At 46.4% G+C, this 18,715-nt stretch overlaps 1 protein-coding gene across 19 annotated transcripts in view; it reads left to right on the forward strand.

Annotated features, from left to right (window-relative positions):
* Positions 1-202: 202 nt before the first annotated feature.
* LOC118504275 (complexin) overlaps positions 203-18,715 on the forward strand; it is a 148,677-nt gene continuing 130,164 nt past the window's right edge. For 2 of the 19 annotated variants that reach the window (XM_036038518.1, XM_036038512.1), the window contains exon 1: positions 894-1,067. The gene's annotated coding sequence lies outside the window, so the exon portion shown is untranslated. Of the gene's footprint in view, positions 451-893; positions 1,661-1,898; positions 2,141-18,715 lie in introns of those variants that run through there. The other 17 variants (XM_036038533.1, XM_036038529.1, XM_036038527.1 and 14 more) reach the window with 17 other exon arrangements.

Here is an 18,715-nt window from a genome sequence, read left to right on the forward strand (position 1 = left end):
AAAGGATACACACCAAAACCCCCAAAGGCGGACACGACTAGGCGTGAAGGGATTGGAACCTTGGAAAGCAAGGGTGGGTCACAGTAAAGCTTTGTGGGTGGAAAAGTGATGGGGGGATTGAAACGGTGGTAAATGGCGCGCAGGCGCACCCCATTACGTCATCGTTTCGTTTAACGACGCGCCCGCAGAGTGCCCCAAAAGTCGAGTCGAGGTGTCGTTTTTCGGCGTGTGCATGTTTTTCGGTTGTCAGTTTATTCGGCTGTTAGTTTTACCGTTCGGTGGACACAATTTAGTTCCCAATTGTTTAGGGCGTTAATTGATGCGCCAGCTCTATTTGCGTGTGTGTGTGTCTTTCTGTGTGTGTGTGTTTGTTGTATGTGTGAGTGCGTGCACGCGTGTGATTCGTGCGTGCTGATTTACCACCAAACGTGCCCCCCGCGCCGTCGTAAGGTAACTGAGTCTTTACAGTGGTTTCTTGGTGGTATGCCATGGGAAAATCCCCCCCAGTGGATGGGAATTTCGTTGGTTCGTTCTAGCTAGCTACCTCCCGTGTGGTGAAAAATTGGAGGCACAAAACACGGACAAAACAATCGATCGATACGGCGTGGCAAGTGGACCTGCACAGTGTGCGCTAGTTCGTTCAAAGTAGTTACTATACCAACCATAGCTGTCACACTTTTCGTGTGTGTCTTCACTAAACGTTAGCGTAGCAGTGCGTTTCAGTCGCGCTTGTGGCCGGCCGCCTATTATCAGTCTCGCTCACTCATTCTTCAGCGTGAGATCCCAGTGAGCGTTAGCGGGAGCACTTTGGGTGTGGAAGGTGGTGCTTGGAAGGCCGTGGGAGCCGGCACTCAGTCGGGTACTCACGCATCGCACGGGCCGCGGCTACGTTACGCTACGTTACGGGGGTTTTGTTGCCGTACTGCACGCGCTACTTCAATCTGGATCCGTGAAGCGAGCCGAAGCTTTCCGAAGCGAACGTGTGCGTGTTTTCAATACTCGTCGCCCGCAACGGAGAACGGAACGGTGCGCTCTGTGCTAGAGCAGGCGGACGCGGTGACCAGCAGGTGACTGGCGGGGTTTGTGCGAACAAAATTAGGGTTAGCGTAGTGTGACCACGTACCGGGACTGCCCTTGGCCAGCCCCAAGTGCACCAAAGAACAGTGCCGATCTGCAGGAAAACAAACGCTCCCGTTTTGGTGTGGCCGTACACATCTGAGGTGACCGTGTGTTTTGCCTGTACGTGACTAACTCGGTTGGTATGGTGGCGGTGGTGGTGTGTATGTGTGCGGAAATAATGGAATGCGTGTGTGTGTGTGTGGGAATAGTGAGAAAGGGTGGAGTGCAACGGGGCTGCTAACTGCACCATACGGAGGAATGTGCATCCGAGCATCGGCGGCTGCAGCAATCCCGCACAGCAGTAGACAATAACAAACGAAAACTACGTCACGCACTGTAATGCAGCCCCCACATGATCACATTCCACTGCAGCTTACAAGAAAAAGAAAGCAGAAAGAGTTAAAACTATGCTAAAAACTGTGCAGCCGTAAAGTTGTTTATGTTTTGCCATTCGCCCGCTGCGGGTGTCATGTTGATGCGTCAGATGAGAATGACAGTTGGCGCTTGTCGGAGAAGGAGGCGCTGCTTGCTGAACGGAATGGTATGTGTGTGTGCGTGTGCGTTTTTTCAAATCTTTATTTTCCGGGGGGTAGGATAGAGCCGTTATTTAATGCAGTTGAACCACGGTTGGCTAGCTTTCGACGGTGCTACCGTACGAATTTTCAACCGTACCGTCGTGTGCCTACTCGCCAGGCAAAAACCTGCCGATTTCCTCTCTTTTCCAAATATCGATCCACGGTTTGACAGTTCTCGGAAGCTCTATTTGCTAGCCCCAGAGCGAGCAAGCGTGCGAACGAGTAAAATGTGCCGTACGCCACGGTGAAGGATTGTTTTTCACTGCGTACAAATGCAGTGCGAGGCCGCCAAACAGTACGGAGTAATTTGTAAAAAAATAAAATTGTAGTTTTCCGGCCCAAACCAATTCGGGGAGTGTGTGTGCGTGCGTTTTTAAAATCTTGTTTTGTTTTTAACTTTCCCATCCTTATGCAACGCGTCACCGTTACTGCACGCGTTCAGCTGGGTGAGTCTTAATTGAGTTAAGTTCCAATTTATGTTATTATTCACCTTTGGAACCGCGTATGGCGTCCGAATCCACCCGAACAGGGTGACACAACACACCTAACGCCAGGGCCACATCTCGGCCGGGAATGGTGGTGAATCATGGCGTTCCGTATTTTGTTGTTGTGCTTTCGGTTTGCCGTCGTCCGTCCGGATCGATATCTCGATTTTGTTGGCCTGATGACGTTGTTTTAGTGGTTGGTTTAGTTTTTCGTTCTCACCAGACCGTTTATTTGTTTTTTTTTTTGTTCACCCTCCGGCTGGGATTTCAGCAGTCAGTGAGTCACGTGAGTCGGCTCGTGTCGTGACATAGTAACCGTTTATCTTTACAATGTTCCGAGAGTAACCCGGAGTTTCGCATTTTGATTTATGCCGTTTTAACCTTTCTAGGTGGTAAAGCGAAAGTACGACTGAAAGATGACGATTGCAAATGCACCGCTGGCTGTTCTGGGACCGTAACATCCCTTTATGAATGGAAATAGCAATCTAAGCATCTGATGTATGACTTCAATGCATACATTAGCATAGCTTAGCTGTGTAAACAAATGTACTGGTTTTAATTATTCTTTTTGGACTCAGCCATTATAGTTTGGGTCTTAAGCTGATTTCTACGGTTTTAAAGCAGTCGTATCTCAAGACTGAGTCAGAGGAAATGAGATTTTTCTTTATAAATCATAGAAATCATACTAGGAAAAATGCATCTGGGATATACTGTAATACTTACTTCAAAATAAACTATCTGCTGTTATTATTTGAAGAATCCTGAAGAAACGGTTTTGCTGTGGAATTGATAGCGTTGTTCAAAATTGTTTCATACGGTAGATTCGAATATCGAACCCCATCCGGACCGTTCTCCATGAGTCAATCAATAAGTCTAGTAAGCCATAAATGGCAGCCATGACCTAGCAGTGGTCGTTAAGCCAAGAAAAAGGGAACCAAGTAAAAGGCTCCAAATAACTCAATTAGCACGTGGGATTACATTTACGATATAGAATGCTGTAACTTGTGAACGATTATGACGTCATTTCGTTCTAAAAAAAGAGTCAAGTTATTCAAAACGACTTACTAATGAATAGAAAAGGGTTTTGTGCACGATAGAAAATGCATCATTCTCTTCAAGCGCTTTTATTTTGCTCATTTTGAACTACGAGCGGTACAAGGATTGAATATTTCGTTCTTAGCTTAATCATAACTAGCTTGAGAGAGAAGCAATCGATATTCAAATGGGACATGGCGTGATCGTTAATTCAAGCGATATGATGTGAATTACATGACTGGAGACTAGTAATTTTCTAGTCATTAAATGTTTAGTTCGGATCGTCACCTGGATATGTCATTTGAATGCTATCTGACCAGCGGGAGCTAATTGATTACGGTTGCGTATTTTTTAGAACTATTTAAAAATACCCCTAGAAGTATGCAATGTATTGATACTTGCGGAAACGTTTTAGAAGAGCATTCTTCGTTCAGTACAGCAAGAATATAGTTTATTTGCTACAAAAAACAACCTTTTTGATGCTGATTCATTGTTTAAAGTTCTTTTTTAAAATATTATGAGTATACAGAAAAGGAGAGATTTAGTCTTCTTCGTGAGGAAGGAGAGATTTAGTACTTTCATGGAATATGTAGATATCCCTGAAAGTATGCAATGTCTGCACACGGTTCAAACGAATGCTGCAGAAATGCTTTTGTTTGCAACAGATAAATACAAAAATTTATTATTTGTTTAGTCTTTGTCATCTGTCTATTTTAAATTCATATCGAGGAAGATGATAATGATGATGAATCAAACAATCTACCCTTTAGCCTCTCACTAATTAATTGCTCAACAAAACAATTGCCATTTACCCATTCATCGTTGTCGATGGGGGTTTCGCTTTCCCTTACTCCATTTTTATTGCCGTGAATTCCGTCGTTGAACTTTAAAAAATACAGCCCATGCTTTCCTCAGAAGCAAGCCAATTAACAACATCACACTACCTGCGGAGTGCAGCGTACCAAAGGGCCTGACTTTGTTTTGCAATAAATGTAGGCAAATAGTAACAAGCGTCCAGTGATGTTTTTTTTTTCGATTCTGCTAAACACTAGCTATATTTGCATCCCCTGAAAGCACTAGTGTGCGAAGCAGCAGCCAGAAGCCAGAACCCAACAATAAAAATATAAATAACCGATAGCCTTTTTCACGTGTGTTCGGCGGTTGGGTAAACCTCCGCATCCCTTCCATCGCAAATACAATCCGCCTCGGTGGATCGATTGCTGTTTGCGGACGAATAGTTTGCTCATATCTGTCCGGAAGCTATCCCTCCCTCCCATCCGGTGTCTTGTGAGGTCCCATCCCTTTTCCAGCTGGGTAGTTTCCCCGCGTGTTATGTCCCGAAGACCTCGAAGACGGTAGAACAATAACGATGACAACATCGACGGACGCTTACAATTTGTAGCGGGCTGCCGTAGCGGCTACATCCCGCTGTCCTTGTGGCCGGACTGTGGCGGAGGGCCTGCTTTTGGTCTACGCTTTTATTGACCATCGTGATCGCCGTAGGATGGTGTTGGGATATGGGGAAAGATATTGCGAGCAGCAGCGGCCACAAAAAAATAAGTCTCGTTTATTGGATAAACAACCGATAATTGGACTGGTGGCAATTTGTATCGGCCGAGTCGTTTGAGGGGAAACAGCGGATTGAGGAAAAGTTGAGGAAAACTAGCAATAATAAATGTATGTCCTATGAAACGGAATGATAGAAAGCGCTTTGCTGTGAGTGTGTGTGGCGATTAGTTGGTGTATTGGTGAATGAACGTTGTGGGAAATGATATCGTTTTAAATGAATCTGTTGTACTAATTGCTGCTCGCGTCCAGCGATGTAGCCTTTTTTGTGATCTTTTCAGTTTTTTGCCGCGTTTGATTGATGTTTTGATTGATGTGATTAATTATATAAAAATATGAATTATGGTGGTGGGTGGTAAAAACTGCAGCCATTTTTTTGTGGTTGATTAACATCAATTTCTAAGCTCAAAGGACTATATTTTCCAATAGCAATATTGTGAAGAGTTATAATAATCTATAAATTAATTAAACATTTTCTTTAAGATACTGTTTATCGTGTATTGCAGTTTTAGCTTTTATTGTATTTGATTTGACAACATTTTCATTTCCTGCTGTTAGTCCTCACTTACAAAAAGTCAGACAGTTAATCCAGCAAAAAAAAAAAACCCAACTCCATTTATGCCATTATTTGTAGCAAACATAAAAAAAACAGCTTTGAAAGCAGAGAAAGAAAAGTTTGTACAGTGAGTGCCGGAAAAGAGAGCCAGCCCTGCTTGCTTCCATTCTATGCGGGAACACTCTTTAAAAAGTGCCCGGACGGCTCAAGTGCGAGCGAGCGAGCGACGGACGCGAATACAAACATCGCTCCTCCATCGAAGTTGTTGACCATGTCGAAGCCCGCGGAACAGGGCGATGGGGGAACAAAAAGTAAAAACAATGTGATTCTTTTGTTTTCCATTATGTAACTTGCTCTTGTCATATCCAATGAATGTCCCTGCTCGACGGGGACGTTGGGAGAGAAAGCGCCGGAATGGCGCGACCCGAGCGAAGGCAGGACGTCCGGCTCCATTGCTGGCCGTGCTCGTGCCTGCTGGAATAATTTATAATGTGGCTCCCGGTCGTACCCGTTCTCCTGCTGCTGCTGAAACGGTCTCAATGGACGGTTTTACCTGGACCGCCGCATGGACAGGGTAGGTTAATTATATAAAAGTCGTTGTCATTGATTGCGCTTCGATCGATACGGGGGTTCATCGGGATAGGGAGAAATGGCACATGGGAAGGCTTTTTTTTTTAAGCCCAGATTGGTCTTCCAGCAGCAGGAAGCAGGGAGGAGCATTATAAAAATTGCATATTGCTTTTGTGATTTAATTTACAGGGACGTACATTGTAAGCGTCTTAGAACCCTGTTTGGCGATTGCGTGTCAGTTGCATCAATCGGGGGAAAGTTTTATGAGCGATACGCTTCGAGCGAAATATCGATTCGAGAAAGGACGATTCCCATTGGCAGACATGTACAGACTACACAAGTCAGTCAGGTTGCTTGTTTTACATGTCAGAAATAACCTATCGGCACGTCGCTTCACTGTGGCCCAGTGCGAACGGTCAGTATTCCTGTCCTGTCCGGATTCCGACAACTCCGGATGGCAGCACGTGTTGAAGAGAACGAGGGTGGACATGTCCGTGTTTTGATGTAGTAAGCTTTCTACAGCCGTCCGACATCCTACGGGGAGTGGTCCGTGTAAGAAGTGAGGTAATATAAATAAAGAATTAATGGGTAGACTGAGCTGAAAACGACGGCACCTCCCGGTAAAGCCTGCCTCAGGAATGGGGTGCACGGACGGACGCTGCTGATAGGCAGGTTCTCGACCGTTTGTCCTTCGAGGCTGTGTATGTGTGCGTCCGGTGCCGTATGCTCCTTCTATCGACCCAAAACCCATGGCCAGCCTGTAGGCACCTCGACTGTACCCAAGCGTTCGTGAGGCTTCCATAGAAAGAAAGGATGACATTTGTTGGCCTCGTTTTCTCGATTACAAATTTCACTACAGCTGGGCTATGTGTGTTGTCGCTCGTCGTCGCCAGCACAAGGCGAATCATAAACAGATCCTTTCCATTTTTCTCGGGACGCAACGGGACGGTTCTCATTTAACCGTCCCGTTGAACGGGTCAATGTGGTAGCTTACAGGCCCGATTGCATAAATCGTAGGCGCTTGCTGCTTGGCGGAACAGTTTGACATTCCTTTTCGGGGGTGGAGGCGTTGGAATTTGGCCAGTGGCCACAGCACATCGTTCATATCATATTTCAACATTTCGGGGGTAAACATTGGGGGGAGCCCTTTTCGAAACGGGGGGGTGGGTGAAAAATCGACCGAAGGAATGAGGTTGCGGATGCAAATAACGTTATCGTTGCTGAGGCATTTGATATGATAGAGTGGCGTGATTAGTGGTCAGAATGGCCGCTCGAGCTTTGTCGAGCAACGTGAATGGAGAGCCGAGGTCGAGTGGTGAACGTCGAGAACGGTGGCCGGCCAGTTTCATAACCTCACTCAGAATTTGTAGCAGACAATGGTAAACGAGCGGCAAAGGCATCTTCTGATGCCCTGTTTTTTTATTGTATCTTGTAGGAGCTTTGCTGATCCTCGTTCAATATTTTCGATTCATCCGGTTTAAACCATCATCTGGTCGATGGAGCATCAGGAAACAAAACAGACATACAGAAAAAGTTGGTCCAAAAAATCTCAATCACTTGCATCACGGTAGATGGACATCGGAAAGGATGGACCCTTAGGATGGATTTTATGGTTCCAGGTTCAAGGAATTCATAACGCACAGCTCAAGTGCCGTCGCTTTTGAGCAGAATAAAAATCCACTTCATTTCCAGCGGATTGTTGATTGCTACCACGTTGTGTCATCGAAACTGGTCATGTCGGGATAGACTGTTTTTGCGGATTTCATCCGACGAAGGACAGCTCCAAGAGTATTTAGGTCAAACGAGCGAAGAACGAGACGAAATTAGCGATTGAATCATAGTTTGCTTCTGTCGTTTCGTTTATGCAGACTTTTGGACGGATTTTTTTTTACGTTTGCTAGCTGTCTCTTTGGCAAAGGCACATGGTTTAGACGTTGAAACGACGTGGGAAGGAAGATTTTTGAATGCAACTAAATCAACTGTAACCATCGATCGGAGTCTGCTCGGGAAAGGGCGCACATCACGGGACTGAGATTTCAATATCGGAACATGCTTCATACCAACGGGTTTGAACGGCAACGATGGTTCCGTGCTGCATCACGTCCGTGCTCGGGTCGGCTTTGACGTGCATGTAAATACCACTTTTCGTCTGTTTCACCATTTGCTCTTGCTCTGCTCTGCAATCACCGCGGCGTCACACATAGTTGAAAATCTATTTTCAGTGCCATTTTGTCTGGCCATCTTCCTCCAGGGTGGTGGTATGGTGGTACGGCTTTCGCTAAATCCGATCCCAATCACGGTTCGATATTACGTGCACAACTGGCAGTGAGAACCATTTCGTATGGCTTTTAGTACCGAGCTGGGCTGTAAAATTCATTTCTCTGCACGCTGTGTCGGTGCGAATCGCTCCGTTTTTTGGAGTGGGTGTGCTGCTATTTGAACGAAATCTTCACCCGACATGGAATTGAAACGAAAACCGTTTTAACGGTGAAAGCAAACCTGTCACCGGCGGCAATCATCCATTCTGCCAGCCGTCGGTACGAGGCGACGGATCGAGCCGTGCTATCGAGGATCTCGACGTGCAAGCACCATTCGAGCCGGAGATTAGGGCACGCGAGACAGTGGGACATAAAATATGGGTACAATGTTGCCGCGCGTTAATGCTTGATTTATTCTGGCTGCACGGGAATCTTGCCCTTCGCTGCTAGTACGCGTTCGGTGCAAACGCTGCATCACCGGCAAGGCGTATCCGCTCCCCGGTGCAAGACGAGCACAAGGTTCGAACTTTCGTCGAATCATTCGCAACAATCAAACTTGAGACGAGCCGCCCGGTGGTGAAGTGTGACACTGAACTAACATTGAGGTGGATCGCTGAGATCGGTTCGCGAGCATCGCGATGACAATCTGGAGAGGGGAGGTGGTGGTGCGATTTCATCACGTTTATTCCCGGTGAAGTGCGTTCGATCGGTGGTGCCTTCTAGCGATGTTCTTGTGAAGTGGTACGCTTAGCATAGAACAAATTTCCTCCCCGACGCGACGCGCACCTTCCCGTGCCGGCTCTCGAGCTCTTGACAATGACTTTAGCGCGAAGGGTCATGTGGGCTCTCGAACTTGAAGGACGACTACTACACTCCGAAACCCGGTGTATGCAGGGAAAGCACCAGCAGCATTCTTGGCTCTTGACGAAAAGCTTCAGCCGAAGCAGCTGTCAGAGTGGAAGCGCGGTCGTATGTCATTGTCAATTCCAGTCAGCGAACACCGGAGCGCGGTGTGTACATACCGCGCACCGGAGAGTACATCGTACGATAGATCTTACGGTTGTGATACGGTCGTGGTGGTGCTTCCGATGCCCGCAACCGTGTCGCGTTTCTTTAGAGCTTCTTGCAGATGCATCGGTTTTTTCCCTTTTTTGGGCAGGGGGCAAAAGGATAATGCCACAAAACCATATCGCCTAAGGAGCGCCAGACGGTTTGCAGCGAAAATTCAATACATCTATTATTGGCTTAACGTTTTGCTTCCGCGTACAGTGGCTTAAAATCGATTTATGACGTGGATGGCCGGGACGTCGTGAGTGCTTTATCAGGTGCTTTACGTAATCATGTTTAGGGCCTGCTGCTCTTGCTTGTGCTTTTCCTCCACGCTAGTAATTGATCAAAACCCATCAAATATTGCCCTCGTCCATAGTTTGCTTCAGTATCGCTTTTGGGGTTATCGTATCGCATACCCTTGCAGTGGTAGCTGCAAAGGGCTCAATCGTGGGCCACGAATGGAGGGTGACTATTGATTAGGAAAGTTGGTACAGGTACTCTAGCATCGGGGATTACATAATTCACCACAAACTTTGCCCTGTGCACGAAGGTGGCATAGTCTGCGCTCTACCACACCGATAACTTGTCCGGCTCCGGCTTGTTCGCCTGGAAGAAAGGAAGGAGTGGAATGAAATATTCAGCTCCTATTCTGCCATTGCACTATTTCATGGAACACGGTGTCCCTGTGTAGGATAATAGATGGAGAGATAGCTTTGGAAGAAGAAAAGAAAAACCTTATCTATGTGCAACTTGTCTTGGTATTGCGAACTACTGACACCAGGGGAAATTCACAAACAAGAAACGGTCACGCTGCTGTGGCTTGCAAAATTGGACTAAAGAGACATACATTCGGTTAAATGTGGTATATGTAACTGTGGAAAGTTTGTTAGACAATACCTTGAACATTCTTCGTCTTTGGCCCCTCGAATGGTCTCAGATTAGATAGTCAGTCCTGCGTACGAGGAGGCGGTCTGCATGGGATTTAAACTCCGGTCCGGTCCTGCCGTGTGAAGACCGGATCCGCTGTCGCTGACCGCCCTTTAAACATTAGTATATAATAAATTAAAAATAAGGTAAATAAGTAATATCCTTCTTAAATACTTGTTTTTACTACTATAGATTAAATACGTTCCATCGAACGTAGAATATACCCTCCTGAGCGCAGTCTCGCCGCCATGGTTTGTCACATAAATCATCTTCCCGCACTGTTTGCTGAACCAAAGAACGCCAGCGGGGAAATTCCCTGAATCTACCGTCATCCGGTTTGCGTCAGTTTGCATTTGTCCGACAAACGAGTCCCTCGCTTGGCGTAAGCGCAAACTCGCGCGTAAGCATTTGCCGCCCGAATGTATGCAATGGCTAGCGAGGAAGCCACCCGTCACCGTCGTCAGTCACCGGCCCGGGTTAGGTATAATGAAGGTGTTGTGTCAGTGTGCGCCCTCCTAGCAATCCTGGCAATCCCGGTCCTCCAGTTCGCAACCGCTACGAATGGGTGCGCGCTTTCGCTAAACAATAGCTCATCTAATACTTTTCACACATGAAAAAAAAAAATAAACGCGCCATGGTACGAGATGGTACTGTCGCGTGAGCAAACAAACACATTTAACGTGTCAGCAGATGAGGCACTGAAGCCGTCGCCGTGTGTGTGTATGGCCGCAAACCTTCATTTACCAGCGCTGCACGGCTTCGTACATGATTGGCATTGAATGCGGGCAAAGCATGGTTGAAAATAATGAGCTGCAGCACGGTGTGTCATCGTCATTAGGCTTTATGCTTGCCGATGGGCGGCGATTCTCCAGTGCGCCCCGGATAGGGACCGGATCTACGCAACGTGTGCGCGGCACGGGTTTGAAGAAGTGCGTTTAATATTTTAAACCGCCTTAGAAGCGGCGAGAAAATTGTCACCTCAAACAGTATGTGCAGCTGGTAAGCTGGTCCTGTTGGCTTTAAAACGCAGGTCCATCTTGTTTTCTTGGGGTACCACGCCTATCATTAAAGCTTCTGGTGTGATACAAAATTCATCGTCACTGCCCGGAAAGTATACACTCGCAATGTCAATATTCATTATGCGAGCGGGAAAAGCCGGGAAACTTTCGGCTGGGAGTTTCCGCGAAAGGATGGACCTAATTTTCTCGTACCGCCGCCACCACCATCGGAATCGTTTCAATTAAGAGCTGACGATTGATTTCGGCTAAAGTTAATCCTTCTGTCAGCGCAGTCTACCGTCCGTGTGATATAGCCCCTGTCGAATAATCTTTGCTCGGCAAGGATAATTATGATAGCTCACCATCAGCCATCGCTTGACTGAAGCAGGTGTAAATAGGAGGACACCGTTCCTGGGCGAAAATGACTCAAAAGTGTGCCTACTTTCCTCCGCGATTTCGACTGGGCCCCATTTTTGGGCAGCTAATGAAGTGAAACCATTTCCCGGAAAAGCACTGTAATGAGCAAATCAGGCGAACACAGTCCCTGTTGATGTTTACCAAACGGCCTTAATTCACGCGCCAAAAACGGCACGCGGGAAGGCGGAGATTGCCTACAGGACTGTTGTTTGGCTTGGTTTTGGCTGGCCAGCGCTGGGATGAAGATGCGATCCGACCGTAAGGAAGTGCAAAGTGAGCCATTATCGTTCGTTGCAATCGTTTATTGATTTTCGGTTAAGGTATTTATTGCCCCCGAGCACGGCATGAAATCATTAGACGGAGAGGTAATCATTAAGATAAGTTTGCTCTGTAGCTCTCTAGCTTCGGGCTGGTATAATATTATTCTTTCCAACTTGAACTTTACATTGAAGGAGTTCCCGCACCAGCACTAGTGGCAAACTATTGGCGCATAATAAACACAGCCAGCAAGTCAATAGCTGTTGTTGGTGGGGGGGGGGGACACGGTGCGTCAACACGGTGCACGGTTCGTAATCTTAAGCTTAATTAATGATTAAGCTTAAAGGGGTTTTTCATCCCAGCGTCACGTTAGTCGATCGATTTAATGAAGCGAATTGATGTTTCGCAAAAAGTTTGCACAAAAGTGATAGCAATGAAGAAACGACTTTGCCAAAATCCAATCAACTTGTGCTAAATGATGCCCTATCGCACACATATACACTCACCAAGGTATCACTGGGATAGTGGGAGGGCGCAAGAACTCACTACGAAGGAGCAAACGCAAACACAAAATTGCTCCCCTGAATGCTTAGTCATCGCAAACATTCGTCCGGCTTCTTACCAGCAGTGCATTCGCATTCCACCTTTCCTTCGGAGAGCGTTAGTGGCGACCGGAGATGAAGCTGTCCGTTTCGGCCGAGAGTATGGCTTACGATTGCTGGGTACATTCTTTCACATTAATCCCCCTTCCATACTTCCGTCTGGCAAAAATTGGTTTGGCTTTCTTAAGAGTTTGTGTGTCGGTGGATCCATCTTTCATCGGGGCGCATTCCACCCTTTCCAGCGCGGCCAGCGCCGTCATGCTGCATTTGTGAGCTGTATAAGTATAATATCATTAGTGGAGCGTTTGCTACACTACACCGCAAAGTCACAAATTCAAGCGAACGGCTAACGGCTATTCCCCTTTTTTTGTTCGTTGAGTAATCAATCGCCCACCCAACTGGTGCTGGTGGCAGAATAGCCCGGGAGGACCGGGCAGAAGGACCTAGTGAGATTTTGACTAATGGAAAATGTGCAGCAGAGAATGATGAGGCGAAAGAAAAGTTGTGCCCCGAGCTACGTGCAGTACGTAAATGAATATGGCCGAAAGGCAGGGGGGAAGAAAAAGATCGAAATGGATGCCAGAAATGAGGAATGGCGTAAGCAGAGAGCGCTACTGCCACTAATCTTCATCTTCATGTGCATTATCGAGCACTGGCGAGGAAGAAACTGCCGCATCATTAATCGTAATCTTATTAGTCTCAAACGGGCAGTCTCCATTGGGCAGCCATTTGTGGTCCGGATTGTTGGTTAGCGAAAAGCTGCTGAACAATGTGCTTCACCACTGGTAAATTGACGGGAATGGGTGGATCCGGCGCTTCAGGATCTAGGGGGTGCTATTTCATCATTAGGTTGGCAAAGAAGGGGGAAAAAATTGAGGAACATCTAATTACCATTTCTTTTTGCACCGAGCACCACCACCCGGGTTGATGAGCATTTTGTGTGTAAAAAAATGGAGGGTTGTGTGTGTGTGTGTGTGTGTGTGGTGGAGAATTGATGAAGGCGGATCATTACCGGGTTTGCAGATTACATTATTGATGAGCATCGTTTAATAAATCACGGTGACATCTTTATAGTTTTGCATACCTTTATAGAGTTTCGTGAATGGATTGCCTAAAGGGACACATTTATCAATCCTTTATACATTCTAGCTTAATAGCTCATTGCTTTTTTTCTTTTCTTTTCGTTTTAGGTAAGTTCCCGATTCCCGATGTGTGTGAAGCTGCCTAAAGAGCTAGAGAACCCCGGCCCCTCCCCGAACATCAAACATTCCAAATTGGCCTCCATTTCCGATCGATTCCAAGCAGATGGCAGAGTGCTGATCATGGGAGAAGTTTTCCCTCCTGCTTATATGCTTTTCCTCCCTAGTTCCGCATATCTTTCGCTTTCGGGCAACGCATCTCTCAAAAAAAAAAAAAAAAAAAAAAAGACGACAGGTAATTCTGGCGGTGAACAGCGCTAAAACACCCGCCAAATCACCCAATAAATCTTGCGATTGTCATTTTTATTACGGGCAACGCCCCGTTTCGGTGGTGCGGCGTTCTTGGCCCGTTGCATAATGCGTCCACCACATCGGTTGAAAGATGGATGAGAGTTAGGGTGTGTGTGTGTGTGAAAGCCTCTAATCAACTTCCTACTCCACTTGCCAGGAAACTGGCAGCAGGTGCCATTTTTCATCGGCACTGGATCGGCGCGTTGGAGGTGGTGAGAAAAGTGCCAGGAGAAGGTGATAAAATAACATCGATTCCCGGCTCGCTCGTCGTAGCCACGTACGAGGTTGTTGTGCATATTTCCACCCCCCCCCCCCCCCCTCTCTGGATCGAAACACGTTCCTAAGTCATCAAGCCATTACCAATCACATGTACGCGGTGTGGTTTGTTTATGGCCTTGAGTTGAGCTAGAAACCTTGAGGGCCTAGGATACGGTCGTTGCCATCGGAGGAAGCGAAAATGGATGGACGTTGTGCGCCTCAAGATAGTAGGGCGAAACCTTTAACCTGGAATGCCTCACTGGCCTATCCCGTGACGAGGGCTAAATCGATCGACTAAAGCTGGGCAGCGATAATGTTGTATCGGTGCCTGGGGCGATCTTCACGACCTGTGCCCCATAATGGATAGCCTTGCGAGCCAATCAAACGTGTCAATCGTTCAAGCACCGCCCGCAGCTTTGGCAATTGTTAGAGACCGCGGCACTTTGCGTGTGTATCCGATCGTCCACGGATGATCGACATTTGAGTGTTAAAGGTGTGTGTGTGGTGTATAATTTGTTTCTGTTTACGGCACATTCGTTCGCATGCATTAATGAAGTAGCACAGGCACACGCGCGGTCAGTAATTATTTTATATACCTTAACCAGTATCCTGGCGCTACCCGCTGAAAGAAAGAATCGGTTTGGTGTTAAATTTAACCGTTTGCCGTTTAAATTTAAGGTTGCCATGGTGACTGATGATACCATTGAGCCTCTCGGTCCGGAGAAATAATGGTACGCACTCGTGTATCTATTAATGGTCACACATTTTCCCAGAGCCCCCGGCGGTGGCTTTCGACCGATGTAGACAGTGAGGAAGAATCGCGGTTTAAAAATAATTATTTGACATTGAATCCATCAATCGCACGCCCTTGTCGCTGTGGTACGAGCAGGGCGCGTACGCTCTTTTTTAAAACCTTAATACGATGCGTGCGTGTGAGTAGCGCGAAAACGTGGAACTTATGGTTCCGATATTAGTACACTTGGTGCGTTCCGTTTTGTTCACCACGTTCGCGAACTTGTATCGCCGGCCATCTTTACGCTTGAGCTGGTGCGGCGCTTGCTTTATGGCGGCGTTTCCATGTTGCATGGGATGAACGGAGCGGAATGGGGGGAAAAAAAAAGAAGAAACATAAAAGCTCACAAATAGTCTCATAAAACCGTGAGAAATATTGCTGCCGGTGGTCATGATGGTGAAGTTTTTCAAGATTTTTCTTTTGGCCGTGTTCGGCGTACTGCTGCTGCTTCTTCTTCGGCGTGACAAACTTCAGAGAAATGTGTGTGTGTGTTTCGTTGGTGCAAAATCGATCTTCTTCTAGTGGCGTTACGCGTTTCGAGCACGTGGTTGGTTTTTTTTAATGGCTTCGATAGGTCTTTAATACCTTCCATACACCGTAAATTAAGATGTAGTAAACGAACGCAATAAATCAGAGCATGATTCGAAACGGCCGCAACAAAGTGGGTCTCGATCGCGAAGCGTTATTAATAAATGTAATTTGTATTAAATGTTTTGGGCGTTTGGTGTTTGCCTTTAAATCCACGTTTGCAAGCCAAAGGCTAAAACGAATCGGGGACGGATGGGAAACAGCTTTTGACACCTCGCGTGAATGGTAATGCTTTAGGGGTGAAATTTTGGCTACCGGTTTCCGAAACAGACGAATAGTTGATGAATTCGTGTTTGTTGCTTCCACTCTATCTCCTTCGGCTAGATCTCATCGGTGAGAAGTGAACGACCGCCGCTACTGGTAGCGAAAGTGATAAATGCCAATTTATAGTAATTTACACCTTTAGCAAGCATTTTCTGTTTTCTGTTGAATGGGTGTAACAAAATTCTAACAGATTTTTCAAATAAGGTGCCTAGAAAAAAAAAACTTTAAACCTGATGTGGGTGAAACTTTTTTTTTCTAGCGTGTTGGAGCCGATCGTCAAACTAATGCTTGAAGAATTATGCAACCCGTCTTTATATTCTTTCCCCATTTTTTTCTTGACGGATCCCCTGAAACAACTTGCAAACATTAACGACATGATAATCGATTTATGTGAAGAAAGTTTTCAATTTCCCCTTTTTTTCTCGCTAGCAAGCAAGTTCTTAGGAACCCATCACTGACGTTAGTCTTTTTTGTTTTGTTTTAGCATGAGATGTAGCCAGTAATCTTCGGCGCAACTATTTGGCGTGTTTGGGCAACTTTTGCGCTGAAGGAATTCCTTCGATAAAAGCGCATCGTCAAAAAAGTTGCACCGAAAATGCTGTGCTGTGGATGGATGGATGCGAACGATAAAGGAAGGACCACCATCGCCATCGAAAATCCATTGCACAAGGGAAGATTTATGGGAGATGATGGAATGATTAATGGGTTTCCTATCATTTGTTTTTTTTGTCCCCCGTGCTGGATCCTGGCAAGGAAGACTGGTGAGGGAAATTTTGTGCATATAATAAACGTAGCCTAACTCAGGAAGCCCATGTCGAAGGTTGTACATGGGGTACTGGGGTGGCCGAATGCCAAATTCATCTCTTCCCTTTGTGTGATGTTCCTTGTGCTTGTGCTATCATCGGGTCGTGTTGCCTGTCGCGAAGAGTTATCATTCTGCTTAGCCCGCCAACCTTCCACTGTACAAGTGTCGCGTCCAGCTGTGTCAATCAATCGCCCGGTGGCAGATTTTGCGTGCAAAAGCGTTAGCGAACATATTAGTCAAACATCGGTGTGTGAGAGAGCTTTGCATGAAGGCATTGAAGACAGTCAAGAAGGTTTAGCGCAGTAAGATTGAGCTAGCGATGGGTGTTCAACGTGCTAACTAATGCTACGTAGAACGGTGATCTCATCGGAAAACGTAAAGAATATTTGAGGGTTTCTTCAGCTGAGGGAAGCAAGGCGCAGTACTGCCAAGAGGATTAACCTATTGAAACCTATACAGTGACGTTTAAAATTATGAACATGCGGAAGGGATATTCATTATTCAATTATTCTAAGAATAATTTTATGATCCTACAGCCAATACTGGTCACATCAAGCGGTTTTCTCACTCAGGACGTCGATAGTAGAATACTCCATTGCTAGTCATGGGCCTTGAATTATGAACTAATAATAAGTGATCCTACGCTCTAGTGCATTCAGCGGCAGCAGTTCTGCGTAGCTCCATTTGACGTCACTGTAGCCACCTTTAGCCACAAAACACACAGTCGTGACCTGACTAATGATACACTCTAACTCAATCAGGCCTCAAACTCCCTGTCCCCGTTTTTGGGTCCACACTTTAGAGAGGGTGTTGCGGCTCGTTATCTCTGCACTGATCACTACACTCAGCCCTCCAATTCTGGCGGGTGTTTGCGGTTTATAATTTGGTGTCCAAAATGTTTGAGGCTTACAAATAAAAGGAAAAATCCGTCACTTCTCCAAACTGACAGCTCCATTGGGCGATATGAAAGGCAATTGGTGGCGGGACCAGATTCTAACCTTCGCCAGTGGGATCGAGCAAAAAAGGGGAACCACTTGCGCTGATTTTAAGCAGCAAGCCGCCGTGGAAAGCAGGCCAGCGAACAGAATGGCTGGAGTAGGTGATTATTTTCACATTAGCTCCAGCGTTTCGGTTGTTGAGCACTTTCCTTTTGTAAGCCACTGCGACTGACGCCGCGGACCAGTGAAGTCATCCGATTGGGGCTCGTAATGGGCTGCCAGCAAGCCTCCCCCGAAGCTGCACATGCGGGGTTGTCGCACAGCATCGCGCTTTTGCGGTTTGACGGCATTCGATGGGAAGGATACATTTGAATCGTTTAAGCTTAATGTTTGTGGTTGCTCTTTGTGTCGGTAGGCAAATGGTAGGGAGGAACGTTTTCAGCGGATTATTCGTTGTTAGTATTGTAGTGACACGTCCGTTAGTTCAGAAGTTCATAATGAAGACATTAGATGTGTGACCTTACAACACATTTCATGGGAGCTGATTAATGTTCGTTCCCCACCCCCGATCGCACGCTGGTCTAGCAGAAAGCGCTACGATGAATTATAATAATTGATTACTATTCGAGGGCCCTGTCAAAAAGGGAAGTGTTTCGTGCGGGTCGGAGGTATAGGAAATAGATGATCGTAGTTTGAAGCCTCTAAAGATAAAGTGATCGCGATCTTTGGTAGGATATCTAAATCATTTATCAATAAATGATATCGAACATAAAAGGAACCGACAAGCCGACAGCTGCTGCTGCTCTCTCATCCATCTGTTTTAGATTTGCAAGCGTGTCGCTACATCCTGCACGCGAAACGCGTTGAAGATACGCGAAGTTCAGGGCCAATACCAGGTCAAATGGCGATTTTGTCATGTGAATCTAACGACTACTAAGCGTGTAGCGACCGTTGCACATTCGCAAATGGCCCAAACGTTGAATGAAAGTGCACACGTGCTCGTGCCACGCTGCGTTAGACAGCACATTCGCCCGAGATCGCACGAGTCTGAAGCGTGTCCGTGAAGGTTTGCACGCGTTGATCAATAAATGCTGCTTGGAATGTGCACGTGCTAAGCGGATTTGTGGCCGTAGAAAGGACAGTATAATTTAAAATTGCAAAGC

This window comes from Anopheles stephensi, chromosome 2 (assembly GCF_013141755.1).
Source record: "Anopheles stephensi strain Indian chromosome 2, UCI_ANSTEP_V1.0, whole genome shotgun sequence".
NCBI lineage: Eukaryota > Metazoa > Arthropoda > Insecta > Diptera > Culicidae > Anopheles > Anopheles stephensi.